This window comes from Camponotus floridanus, unplaced genomic scaffold (assembly GCF_003227725.1).
Source record: "Camponotus floridanus strain SB8 unplaced genomic scaffold, Cflo_v7.5 scaffold16, whole genome shotgun sequence".
Classification (NCBI taxonomy): domain Eukaryota; kingdom Metazoa; phylum Arthropoda; class Insecta; order Hymenoptera; family Formicidae; genus Camponotus; species Camponotus floridanus.
Genome location: NW_020229281.1, coordinates 2,450,678 through 2,465,595, shown reverse-complemented (window position 1 = coordinate 2,465,595; position 14,918 = coordinate 2,450,678). Strand labels below are relative to the sequence as shown.

Sequence of the window (14,918 nt, the reverse complement as noted above, 5' to 3'; positions counted from 1 at the left end):
TTCGTACCTAACACAATGTAATGGTGATCTCACTTGTCGCCACAATTGTCACGTGTCGCGCGGGCAGAATTCGAGGAGGGATCGATTCGCGAAATCCGCCGATGCGTTTCGCGTAAACGCGAAAAGACGAGGCTTTCAACGTTATTACGGCCGAATCCCTCCTATCCCTGATTCGATTTGTCTCCGTCCTCCTCTCCCCTCCGGAAACTGGGTGACACGCGCGGATCGATATCGCATAAGAGGCACGCGTTGCCCATGGAAATATGCACGAGACTTCCGGATCGCCGGCAGAATCGCCATAAATCCACGTGGGAACTCGATGCGAGAGGACTTTTATCCTCGCCCGCGCGCGAATTAGATACATTTACTACCACGAGTCGGATCGATCTCGTTCAATTGTTATCGCGCGTGCCGGGCTTTACGCAATCTCGCGTTTGCCGGGGATTTTACGCGTCGACGCGTCCCGTCAAACAGCCCCCGCGCAATTTTTTTTCCCGCGATATTTTCATCCGCGTGGAATATCTTCCAAATTGACTCTTCGCGAAATCGAAGCGAAGATTTATTAAAGAACCCTCCTCTCGGAGAGGTACTTCTTCCAGGAGAGCACTTTTAACGAAAGATTTACCTTCAAGAAAAACATCGAGACTCTAATAATTCTTTGATGATAAACCGAGCTTTACTTTTTTTTTAGGAGATCTAAAGCGGAAATTAATTACTAAGAAAAAAAAAAAAATATATATATATATATATCCTGTCTTGGATTTAATAACTTTAAAGTTATGAAGGCGAGTTGATTTTAGCTACAGGTTAGAAGTCAAAATGAAAAGTTACTTTCGAGTAACGCCGTTTATTCTCGCTCTTCGCGCATCTTATATATCCGTCCCGTTGTTCCGTGTCTTATGAGAGAGTCTACGCAAACTTACGATCACTCAAAGTCTCATTATAAATTACGTCATTTGAATACACCGCTGGTGCCGCGGCTCTCGACGTTTTCAACAACACGTTGTAACAACGAGTCGGCGGAATTCATGGCCAGGTTTTCGTTGCCACGATATTCTCGTATCATGATCCTTTCCAACTTTGAGTAACTTTGAGTAACTGACGCCTTTCCGTTACGTCATCAAATATTTACACTATGCAATTTTCTCCGAGGATGTAAGATCGCCTCGCGAGAGGATCGTGATTTCGTGAAGATCGCGAGGCTCTAACAATATAAATAAAACATCGCGACATTCGCGATGAATATACGCGCCATAAATAACGCGCTTGTGCGCCTCCGATCGTCGTGCTAATTAAAATGTAGCGTTAATTAAATGCGTTAAATCAATTCAATATGATATGACGTGTTACGTTACATTCACAACGATTTATTCGAACGCGATACAAATCACTTTTGTCATCGGAAGTGGTCGACGATGTGCACTCGCCGGATCTGCGGAATATCTCGTCCCTGACTGACAAACGAGCATTACGGTTAAATTGTGATCGGGCGATGTGAATAGTCCGATTACAGTGACGATTGAAACGTCGTACGGATTATCCAGGTGCTCCCGTAATCCGAGTCTGGAATCACGAGGCTCGATGTAGAACGGTACATTGATTCATCTCTCAAAATCTTGCTCGCGTATTCTTCAAATATTCCATATTTATCGCAAAATGTGATCGCGCATACGTTGACGGCGCGCAATTTTATTCCTTAGAATTGTAAACTCGCTGAACGTAGATGCGATTAATCATCTCGTTACATCGTCGACGTTGCATCATCGTAATCAACGTAGATGTTGGAACTGATAATTGATTAATTAACACACGATATTGATAAAATGTAGATAAATTATAATTGATAATCAATTAAACGTATGCCACGTTCCAAATAGATGAACGCGCGACAATTAGTGTTGGACAATTAATGTTGTTTTGAAGGACATTATTCTATCTCTCCTTCATTTCCGCCATCCTAATTACGAATTAGTTAAATTACATGATGTACACGTAATCGCGATCAGCATAGTACACATATTTTTTAGTATCAATTCTAACCGCGCATCTCGTATTAAGTGCAAAATTATTCGTAAGCCCTGCAACCCAGTTGTGAAGATTTATCGAAAGGGGGGAGGAGGGAAGGCAACGCGAGTGAAATTTTGCATTCGTAATATTCGGTTCAATGCAATATGCCGATCGCGGTATCGCCAGTATGCGCGGTTATAAACGATTAATCCGCAATATTGATTAGCGCGATTACGGTTAATATATATCGAAACTACATTATCGAAATCGTATCGAAAAGTACATCATTTCGATATTACTCGATGTATTTGTAATGAGAGCTCGGAATCGAGGATGCGATCTAATTACGTATGCATTACGCATACATCTCTCAAAGATTGTTACACAGAAAAAAAAAATAAATATCAAATCAAAACTTATATACTTAAAGTGACGCATTCATTGTTTCGTATATACGGAACAATCTGTCTTCTTAGGAGAATTTAATAATTTTAAATTTCAACAATTATATTAAATTTCAATATAGTCTTATTTCAATATTATAATCGTCATCTCAAGAATGTATAATTATTTTGATTCTACTTTAAGAAAATTATAATCTTCGATTTAAAACTGTTATTTTCTGTTTAACACATTGTTTCCTTTCCGCTCAAGAAAATTAAATCTTAAATCATAAGAATATATTTTTCTTGACTGAACTATATAAAATGGCTTCATTCAAGCAAGCAATTATATTTTTCCTTAATTAACGCAATATAATCTCATTTCAAGATTCTCGTGTTAAAACTAAAGATATTTTCAAAACAAGAATGTCCTCTTTTTTCTGTGTACGAATGCGCTTTTGCTTTGCTAAATTTCAACAATTATATTAAATTTCAATATTATAGTCTTATTTTAATATTATAATCGTCATCTCGAGAATATATAATTATTTGACTCTACTTTAAGAAAATTATAATCTTTGATTTAAAAAATGTTATTTTCTGTTTAAATCATAAGAATATATTCTTCTCGATTAAATTATATAAAATGACTTCATTCAAGCATGCAATTATATTTTTCCTTAATTAACGCAATATAATCTCATTTCAAGATTTTCATGTTAAAACTAAAGATATTTTCAAAACAAGAATGTCCTTTTTTTTCCGTGTACGAATACGCTTTTGCTTTGCTTCTTTCGCGTTGCATCCGTCGAATAAATAGTCTCCTAAAACTTTTCACGTCATCTGCGAAATTGATTAATGCGTCTTGCGGCTTAAAATTCCCAAATTTCTCGGCCTATCTCACGGATTCGATTTATATAATTTTTTCCTATATTTTCAAAAAAACTAATAAGCATATATTGTGTACCGGATATAAATACAGCGAGAATCTCGCCCCCTCCCCGAGCATCTCGGTTTTATGCCTCCCTTAGCAGCGATAGGCGACCCAATAACCGCTACTGCGGTAATTGCTTTTGGTATGCACTGTATTTTTTTCTGTCGACGCTGCAAATACCGCTGGAGTGAATTAGCGGGAGACTTTTTGGGCCACAGTAGTATACTTTTAATTAACCGCTAATCCGCAACGCGCGCGTTAAACTGTAGCGGGATATCTGCGATGCGATCATTAAAGAGGATTGCACGAGTGACGACGGATAAATCGCGCGTATTAACGGGAATGTATGACGCGAGGAAAAAAAAAGAGAGGACAGGTTCGGGATGTCTGAGGGAAAATATCGCGAGGGAAAAAGCTCGCGACGGAATTGCAGCGATATTCGCCGTAAGAGTAAAATGGAAGCCACGGAGGCAAGCTACGGAGAAAAATCATTAGACGCGCGGGCGCGGCGGCGGTTCGGCGTCGTAGACTTATCGGGTTGAAAGTTATTAAATCGCCGTGCCATGCTTCTGAAAGGGCTTAAAGTTTATCTTAGAAAATTCCGTTATCGATCGCGAGCCGTGCGGTCGGTTCGTACCGATACGTGATATCCCGTGAAGGCGAAAGGAAGCGAGAGAGAGAGAGAGAGAGAAAAAAAAGAGAGAGAGATGATATGGGCGGATGTGATGCCATTATAAAACGGAGCATCTTCGGGGCGTCGCGTTTTACTCTTTATTTGCACTGTTTGACTATCACAATGTCTTTAAGAAGAGAAAGAGAGCGCGAGGGGGAAGGAGATGACTCTGACCGAGTTTACGATCCATTATTAGGATCGATAATGCATTAGGAGCGTCGTCTGAACCGTTGTTTCCCTTATAATGCCGAAATGTTGAAGGGATAACGATCGCGAACCCCGACGGGGGATTGAAAATTCCGCAGAGGAAAAAAGATCCTCGTGCGCTTAATTAACATTGGCCCTGTCCTTCTTTTTTCCCTTTGCCCGCCGGACAAGGACGCTTGTCCTTTACGCTTGTACTATTCCACTTTTTGCGAAATCACGGGTTCAATTAACGTAATTAATAAGAGCGACCGCTACGTATGTACGTTCCTTTGTATTTTGGATCTTTATTTCAAAGTCACGTTCAAATATCGAGGCACCGACCTTTTTCCAGTCATACACGAGTGAACAATTTTTCTGGAAAAAAAATTTCTCTTTCGAAAAAAATCAGTCGCCAATTTTTGTTATGCAGATTTAAATCGAAAATTTACGTAGAGAGAAAAAATGAGTATCGTTCCTTTGATTGAGATTTTTCAGCAGTTTATGATCGCCATTTTTTCACATCGCATAAAAATTACAATGGAAAACGCAATAAAGATTTCAAACTTCGTCAGCGACTATAGAAAACAAGTTGACAGAAGATTGTCGCACATTTACCGAGGTCTTCTCCAGAGACTTGACATACTATTGCACAATATCTCAGATAGGATTTCGAGCACATAATTCGAATTGTATTCCGGTTTATCAAATCTTGACGTGAATGCGATAAATTTCCGTTCATAGGTAACATTTACGTGGTGGGAATCAGCGCATCGCATTTTCCACATCGTGGGTGTAATCAATGAAAATAACGAATAATTGGAAAACATAATAAAAATTATACGAGCTACGTATCGTAAGAATTATATACAAATTCGATTTTAAAACGCTATAAATTTTAATTCGATTCGCTGTCACAGTTAAATTACATTCTCAATCACACTAACTAAGCAAGTTCCCGCAAGATCTCGCACAGCATACAAAGTAGCTGCATGTTCTCTTAAATGGAATCGGTATATTATCATTGATAAGCTGCGATTTTAATTTCAAGTATAAGCAAACAATAAAATGTCACCGAGCAGCATTAATTTGATAATGTATGGTAGTTTGATAATGATTGATTTTTCAATGGAATTTTATTACCCTAATCATAAAGATAAAATGGAAAATGTATTTTCAATGAAATTTTTTATTCTTCTTTGACATTTTACTGTTGGCTTATATTAAAAACTAAAACCTAGTTATCAATGAAATACTTATTGATTTTCGATGAAATTTCGTTGAAATTTCACTCTTCTAATCGATAATATTTTCACTGATTTAGTTTTCGAACGTATACAATAAAATTCGCTTGCGCATTGAAATCCAGAAGGACGAATAAAGTTGCTCGAATTCCTAGCTTAGAATTCGTCGTCGAACTGGGAAATTTGGAAAATTCGCCGAGGAAGGGATTATGTCTGAAGAGTCACGTCACACTCGAATCCGAAGAGTTGCACTTTTAAACTTCCTTCGAACGCGGAGATCCTCGCGCGGGATGTCTGGCGTATGGCAGGAGAAATCTCGTTCCGCGCGCGAGCAGTTCCGTGAAAACGTCTTCGCATCGGCAAACAGGATGCGAAAGTGTCATGAATACACTTAGCGCAGCTCCGGGATTCGAAGGGGAGAGATTGCGATTCTCGAAATTCTCTCTTCTTGACTGAGTCGCAACCGACGAGCTCGCGTTTCTGCGATCAAACTTGCGGTGAACGACAATAACGGCGCGCTCCATTACTCGAGATGCGATTGTTCTGTTTGAACGGTATTCAGGAAGGTATTATTTACGCAAGCATTCCCTTATTTGGGGATCAAGCAAGTTTATTCCGTCGCTATCGGACGTGGAGGAGCGCGATATTCCGCGCACGAATGTACACATGTATCCCTCGTTGACTCGCGACGTTTAATCTATTTGTCGAAAATGGCGAGTGTAGAGAGAGAGAAGTTAATTCTCTTAAACCGACGGAGACTCGATTCGACTTTGATGTATTACATCGGCAACGGCGCACATCGCCTTCTGATATTTTATGTATGAAGCGACGAAACCGCTCGATGATATTTGAATTTCCCTCGCGCGCCATTATCAAGGGTGGGATAGGCAAATATGTAACGACGATGATTTCGATTTCGATTTCAATTTCGCGACGATCCGATAAGAATGATTACTCCACCAAGATGCTACGTGCTTGAGAGAGTTTTCTTGAAATTAATGCCAAAGGTTACGACTTACGCGCCGTCATTTTCCCGCAATTTACCGAGAGAATTCTGCGTTAAACGCGTCAATAATTGACATATTTATATTTAAGTAAGAGTGCTCTATTAAAAATTGCATCGCGAGAGCGTAATTATGTTTATTCCCGCTAGAAATGCGCGAGAGAGATGTTGATCTTTGAAGAATTAATTTAGCAAAATTTTCGTTCTTACGAAAAGAGAGTTTCGGCCTCATGAATTTTAAATATTCTCCTCAGGAAGTGCGCTTGGAAAGAGATAATCTTGTCATGCACGTTGATGCGCATCATCAAATTCTCGTAGTGCTGTTATTATTTTAATGAGGGTCTTTGAAATAAATTAAGTTAACGAAGTTAATAGACACTTTGATTATTCAACGTTGTCGTGATAAACACATGTTGTCGAAAAAAAAAAGTAATTTATTCGTACGACGTGGGATAATAAAATTGCTTAAAATTGGTTTAACATGCAATTATAAACCTCGTTCGAATAATAATATTTAAACAAAATGTGGCTTATTAAAAATTATCTTTTACGCAATTATACTTTTTAATTTTCTAGTATCTTACCCGATTCGCTCCATCTCAAATATACCGAACGATATAATCTCGTTAATATGCAAATGTAAGAAAAAACGTATAAAAAGTTTATTATAGTCTGCAGAAAAAGTGGAATGCTTCTTAATTCCTTAAAAGTTTATTGTACAATAATTTTCAAAGTACACTTAAAAACTCGATTCGATCTATTCGATGACAATGAAATAACATCATTTCCCGCGGCCTGGTTTATCATGCGCGAACCGAGATATTTAATTTGGAAACTCCAGAAGCTTTGCACACAACGCACACAGACAAGGCGAAAGAGAGAAAGAGAGAACTTTTACGAGAGCTCGTTGCAGGATTTACCTCGTTATCGCTTTCGGATTGATAAATCCCTCAATTCCGTTCGTTCGTTTCCATAACTTTATAAATAGCATTTTCGCGAGCTCTATCGAGCACAGAACAATCTTGGGCGCGATGTGTGCGCTGCAGTAAATTTTCCCTCGCGTGACAAATGAATCAAGTATAATAAACAGCGCATTCGCGATTTCCCGCGTATTTATACACGGGATCATTATTTCGCAGGGGATATCGGACGTCATATCTCTCTTTTTATTTCAACGAATGTTTTTCATATAATAATAATTACTCGAGTGCGCCGAGTTTGTCACCAGTGACATAGCATATTAATGAGGGAGTGCATTTGCGAAAAAATTTATATTAAAAATTGCACGTCAAGCGCGTACTTTACATCAATCTAATTTTGTTTTTCTATCTCACTGGACGTCCAGATATAGTTTTCACGAAGACTTTCATTATTCCGATTAGTAATTCCGATAATGCGCGCGTGTTACATGCTTTATCGTTTTTTAGAAGTAATACCTTTCCCGTGAAGGCCACACGTATTTTTTTTTTTTTTATTTGCAGCGACCCCTCGAAAATATAGAAGAGACTTTTTAATATTCTCGATAAAAATATTTCACGCGCTGGAGGAATAATAGTACCCCTGAGAAAATCAAACGGGATATCGACAATCCTCCGAAATATCCGCGGCGTGAATAATAAATCGCTTCCTTAGCGTTGGAATTGCACATACAATTGCGCATGTATGGGTAGATACCCCGAGAGACTTTCACATTACTTCTTTCGTCAAATGCGAGTGAATTTCTCGCTGTCAGAATTGCGAACGAGCGAAGGAATCCATGTCAGTCGTTAAAGATCGGTAATTTGTAGAGAATACGTGCCAACTCTATACGTGCCCGCTTTTCCGTTCTCCCAACTGCAATTTAAAATAAGGATGACGCAGTGATGTAATATCGGCCCTATATTTAGGATCATTGTTTTTCCTCCTTTCCGTTTTTCTCAAAAAATGACATATCATTTGAGATTTATCATAATATTTGAGATCGCATTATTTTAAATCGAATTACACTCGATAGAGGATTTTGCAGCATAAACAATACACGTTGTTTAAAAAAAATAATTTTAATAGTCTTTATATATATGTATCTCTCTTTTTAATTTTAATCCAAACTACCAAAAATTTATTTAGAGAGACAGCTTTATTCTCTTTATCTCCTTCTCTCTGGCTCATTCGCGTTTTCTGTACAACACCTGTATCTGGAAGCTTTGTAACGTTATATTCGAAAGTGACCCGACATTCTGTTTGATCTAATGAAACTTCATTCGAGGCTCGGTACCGAAGCGACAGTGCGTGCGGTTCCTGTGTCAAACGAAGCTCCGATCCTATCATTTGAACGCGCATTTGGCATTGACATGAAAGGAAGCCATCTTGTTAACCGTAGCAATAGATAAAACTTAAGTTAATATTCTGTTACCGTGATACCTAAAAGGCCATCATTAACGAAATACCATATCTGCATTCATTATGTAATAAATGCAGCGAAATTATATCGAGTATAAAAAATTTACGCTTTCATTACATTTATCAAAATGTCTGGCGTAAAAAAATCTGCGAGAAATTATATTCGGCATAAAATGCCGTGAAAGCGTCAAATTTTCACGAAATTATTATATTTTTTAACCAGTTCTTTTAAATATATTTATTTAAATACTTTAATCCGATGTAAATAATTATTTCATTACTGTTTCAAATATTACTCCAAATTTGCCACGAAATAATTTTATTATCCCTCGATGCACGAGCGCGAAGACTTGATAACACGAATAATATCGCAATTGACAATATAATTGCACAAAATTCGGCCTCGCTTCAGCGAAAAGTACGTGCTCTTTACATTACAGTTGTCAATTATAGCGAGTAGAGATGAAAAGCGATAAAGAGAAGAGAAGAATTGGCGGTGAGTGTTCATTTGTGGTTGAGGACCCCAATTACCTCGGGTAACACCCGAAAGGGTTAAACGTGCAAAATATTGGAAGAGTGCGCTCGGGACACACGAAACCGAGTATTGAAGCCAAACGATTGTTAAGACAACACAATAGTCTGTATGCACGTTCGGTTTTCTTTTTTTTTTTCTGTTTGTTTTTTTAAATCTCGTTTAAACTTGCCTGTTGCACTATCGTAAACTACACCAATATACGGCGCTTTCTCCTACTACAATGTCGGAATTAGGACGACTATACATAACGGGCGAGTCACGATAACTGACCGAGCAACCGGTAATCTCGTCCCGCTAATCAAATCAATCGCATGAAATTCCGAGGCCCCGCTACATCTTAAATTAAACGTCTGCTCTTACAACCAATTAGCGTAATACGAGCTGACCTAAAATTTGTTCGTAGCTTAATACTTCGCCACCAATCTCGGAGCGCAAAAAATGGTTCCGCTAATGATTTTTAGGTCGATAATTTCAAAATAAAGGACTCCTCCCCTCGCGTTATCCGATATTCGCGCAGAAACGGCGCAATAATATATTCCAACAATATGCAAGCCTCCGCGATCGTTATTTTACAACGTCATCCTGGCGCGCGTAATAAAAAACTATAAAGCGATATGAGGTTAAGGACATTCATCGTAAAAACCTAGTGTTCATGTTTGACCGCGGTCTTAGCGGCTATTCGAGCTAAGGGAGCTGTGGTTGGGTTACTCTTTTTTTTTCTCGTATTTTACATCGTCACGACACAGAGAGATATTAAGTGAAAAGGGGTCTCCTAGACGAGGATCCCTCCGAAACTTTTATCTTTGAAACATGGTCCACTCTCGTGGCGAGGAAGAAACTTTTTTCGCGATCATAAATATTCATAGGGGGACAAAGAGTTAACACGGGAAGGAAACGCGAGCCGCGCTGTCCTTCCTTTTTAACCAAAGGAAAGATTAAAATTTTCCACGCGATGTATTTCCGCGCCGCGTGCTTATGCGAAATTGATATGCGAAACTTCGTATGACCTTCGTGGGGAAAGGGATTTGTATAAATAGTCTGTAGATCATTTATCTCGAAAATAATAGCGGTGCACGTGAGAACGGTTCTCTCTCATAAATGCAAGCTACATATGTACGTGTACGCAACTGCGTTATTAGAAGCTTTTGAATAATGAAGTGAAATTTATGAGCGATTCGCGCGCGATACAGCGCATTCTAACTTAAATCCCTCGCATAGCACTTAAACACACGATGATCATGCCATATCTTATCAAAGTGATGCGCGTAATGCAGTAATGGTCTAGAAAACATTCATTAAGGATAGTATCCGAGGTAGATAAAGCAGACGTATATACTTGATAAATGAATAGATTAAGATCGTATAAAACCTGTGTTCGTCCAACAACACATGGTATAATTTGTAATATAGACCGAAAGGTCAAATGTTACGCGAGATATAGTCAAACAGATGTCTCTTTGTGAATCGATATCGCGAAAGGTAGTCGACAATGTAAAACTATATTGTCGATAAAATATCGCAATAGAAACTTCAAATCTCATATTTTACGATTTAAATTTCGTGGATTAAAAGACAATTACAATTCATATTGGAGATGAGAATATTGCCAGTAGAACTCAGCGGTGACATATTTCAAATGCAGATTGTTCAGATTTAATCATTTAACTAATATTTCGCTTATAGGTAAAATATTATTTGAAAATGCATTTTCCGCGAGGACAATAGCGTATATATAAATATTTATGTGTAACGAAATAATTAATATTATTAATTGAAATAATAAAAATTAATAATTATTAAAATAATTTAAAATTTATAAACTTGAATTAATCATTTCGTGCAATAAAAAAAGTAATTAGAAAATGATATAATAAATACGTGCGTCACGAGTGAAAGAAAGCTGAAGAAAGGAAAAAAAGAGAAACAGAGAAAAAAGGAAATGGCAAGCAACTGGAAGCAGATAGTGATATTTAAGCTAGTTTCTTACGATAAATATTACAAAGGAGCTGAGCTATCTTTTTGCTTCGATGTCTTTCTGCCACGCTACACGATTTTTCTCACGCAATGGAGTTTATTAATAACACGATGAATTTGTTACCATTCCGTTACAAAACTAAATCTATTTTTATCCAAGTGTTTTATCATTTCCTCTATTTTTATTTTTAGCTATCTGTACAATAAATAATTCATTGCTTCAAATAGTTACTCAGAAAAATATCCCGATGAAAAATTATTTTAATATCGTCATCTTTCTTTCACAAAATAAAATAACTTTTTTAAAAATATAAAAAACATATCAAGTACAAAAAGTTCATAAAGAGACTAGCTAAATTTGTATACATCAAATGAAAGTTTAAATAACAAAAATTTTAAATACTTGTATGTACTTGACGTTTTTTATACTTTTTATAAAATTACTTTTTATACTTTTTATAAAATTTCCTCTCAACTCACAAATGATCGATGCGCAAACGGTGGAGTTGACGGCTACGTTGATCTGTAACATGCAAATAAAAAATCCAAATTGTAGTAGCGTCAAAAATAATTAATTGTTGTCAATTTTAATTATTGTACGTATTATATTTTATATTCGATGGGTACAATAATAAACAAATATTTTATGGACTAGTTTCATAAATGCTAAAAAATCCTACTTCTTTTTAAGTAGAAACTTTTACAGAATTATAGCTTTTACATAAAAAGTTTTTTTCTCCAATTCTCTTTTTTTTTATTATCAAAATAAACAAATCAAATACGAAATAAACAAATCAAAATTACGCGATTAATCATGTAATTCAAGTTTTGCGGATACGCGAATAATATACAACTAGTATATAAATTTATTATTACTCACTCATTTATTATTACTCACAGTAATTTATTATTACTCACCCCAACATTGCTCCGTCGATGCCCGATGTCTCTCCTAGGGTTGATCCTTAGGGTCTCCTTCAAGATCGTTCAAGTCACACGCGCGATACTTTGGTCGACACTCCCGAACTCGAACAAGTCTTTGCACGACATTTTCGATATAAAAATTAAGACATAACACAAAAGCGGATTTGCGATACTTTACGGTATTTCCGAATCCCGATTAAAACGCGAAAAACGATATCAATTGGAAACCGTTTGGGTACTTAGCTTCCCCTTCAGGAGAAACCTTCCAGGTACTGAGCCCTCCCACCACGTCAAGGTGTACCCAATGGGAGGGTTTTATCGGCGATAAAAATGTAATATGAATATGCTCCCAAAATGAGAAAAATCAAACGTCTATTAATTCGTCTCGTCACTATTAAAAATATCCTCTTAATTATAAAATAAATTATATCTAAGTTATATCTATTCAATTTATAATATTATATATATATATATATATATATATATATATATATAATGAAATTATAACAAGATATCAATGCCTTATTTGATATATTTGCAATATATTACAAATTTAATTATTAATAATTATTAATTATTAATAAATGATTGATACAATTAATAAACAATCGATGATGCATTATTTGGATCTCTAAATTGATTGTTCCAGTCTTCTATTTATAAATAATAAGCAGAATATAATTATATACATATTAATATTATTATACACAAGAGCTAATGTTACATTATAGTTATACGCAGTATGCATTTATATGCAGTATTTATAGACATACTATATTATGTATTAGTAATTCAAATGACTTTTTGACAATTAAATTACTAAACAGTTAAAAATCTCTAAATCTCTATTAGTTACAATATAATTATATCATCTTTATATAGTATATATTACAATTTAAATAGAGAACGCGTTCTTTGAGCCTTTTATATTTTAATATATTTTTTACATATTATTTACATTTTAATTTTTTATTATAAAAACAAATATTGCAATATAGACATGTAATCATAATTACCACTAAACTGATAATAGTAATCCGGCTTTTAGATAACATAAAAAATATATCATTCGAATAATAAGTAATAGTAACATTGATTATAGTTATAATTGACTGTAACGTTGTAATATTGATCCCTTGACAGGAGCAACATCGTTTCAAACTTCAGAGCTAAAGTGTTCTAACATAAATCGACATGGCGAATATCGTGCAGAGGCTTGCTATACACTTGTTATGTGCGCAATATGCATAATGGTGCATCGAGTAATGGCACGTGGTATGCCATTCCACGGGGATGGGGATGGGGGATAGTTCGATGATGTGCACAGGGCGTTGTCATTTAGAACACGAGGGAGACAATCGACAAAGGGGTGAGGTAAGATAGTTGCCAAATATTGCTTCGAGACAAACATACCGAATTAAACATTCAGACAATTTGTCTCTATCGCAATATTAGCGCATACAATACATTTCTTTCTGAATTAAAGTCAAGCTAAAATTACAAGATTATATTTAATGTAGAACATTTTCCGTCCTAGGTTAGATAAACGCGAAAGCATTTCTGTATATTGCAGATAATACTTTTTCCAAGTGGAAAATTCACTTTTTAGGAGACATCCATAAAAATTTATTATCATAGATTTTTCAAATACAAAAATATTAATAAATTTATATAATATAATACTAATTAACTAAAATTAGTAATTAATCTAAATTTAATATGATATCAAAATGTGAGCAAAAATTATCAAACATTTTAGAATCGAAATAAAATGAAAATTGATTGGAAAACTATTAATTTGTTATAATATATACTATAAATACGTGAGAGATAGATAGATAGATAGAGAAAGAGAGAGAGGGAGAGAGGAATGGAAGGAGAGAAAAAGAAAGTCGCAGGAATAATCTATAGGTCATCTGACAGATTTTGCAATTTTGGTCAGCTGTTCTCCTAAAAAGTGAATTTTCCACTTGGAAAATTATCTGCAATATACAGAAATGCTTTCGCGTTTATGCATGTATATCTGCATTTAAATTTTCATTCTATCCCGAATCGAGTTCGAGCTTCTTTCGTGCGTATTCTTGGCAAGTAAATCCTTTTTGTACTTTGAGAGCGTTTTCACGAAAACTTGACGGGGAGACTTCGAAGCACTCTCTATTTCAACTTCGCATCTATGAAGAGCCTTTACACAAAGCAATGGGACTTTAGAATTGTCAGACAGGATGAACGACGCGACGGTGACGTGAGCAGTTTAAGCGAGATTACGTGCCAACTTGGATGACATTATGCACAGATTACTTTACACAAACAACACGCTTGACTGTATTTTAGAGGACAGTAGTTTCACGCAAGTTAACTGCGCGGCTAATCGTGTTATTCTCGACGAAACCGATAGCCTTTAAACGACATCCCGGTGCCATTAGGAGACACCTATATAAGTATAACTGTATATAGTATACGAATAATATACAGATAATAGTGATTGACTTAACTAGAGGTTCGCTCGACTCGAGAGCGACCGCACCATCTGCGCAAGTGATTTTGCGTTTCATCTCGTGCAGGAGTCGCTCTAGACTAATTGACCGCTTTTAACTCATTAGCTCTTGATTTATATACGTAACGACGAAAATGAAATATCTTGTTGCAAAGAAATTTAGGTTTTATTTAATTAGTATTAAA

The 14,918-nt window shown here is 36.1% G+C and overlaps 2 protein-coding genes across 3 annotated transcripts in view; one reads left to right on the top strand and one right to left on the bottom strand.

The window, feature by feature from the left end:
* The window catches only part of LOC105255391 (pro-corazonin-like), a 74,601-nt gene extending 62,070 nt beyond the window's left edge, over window positions 1–12,531 (bottom strand). Inside the window, exons 1-2 of the mRNA XM_011264649.2 lie at window positions 12,234–12,531; window positions 11,796–11,838 (exon numbers count right to left, since the gene is read on the bottom strand). The gene's annotated coding sequence lies outside the window, so the exon portion shown is untranslated. The remainder of the gene's footprint in view (window positions 1–11,795; window positions 11,839–12,233) is intronic.
* LOC105255859 (5-hydroxytryptamine receptor 1) overlaps window positions 1–14,918 on the top strand; it is a 102,991-nt gene that overhangs the window by 11,675 nt on the left and 76,398 nt on the right. The window lies entirely within an intron of this gene.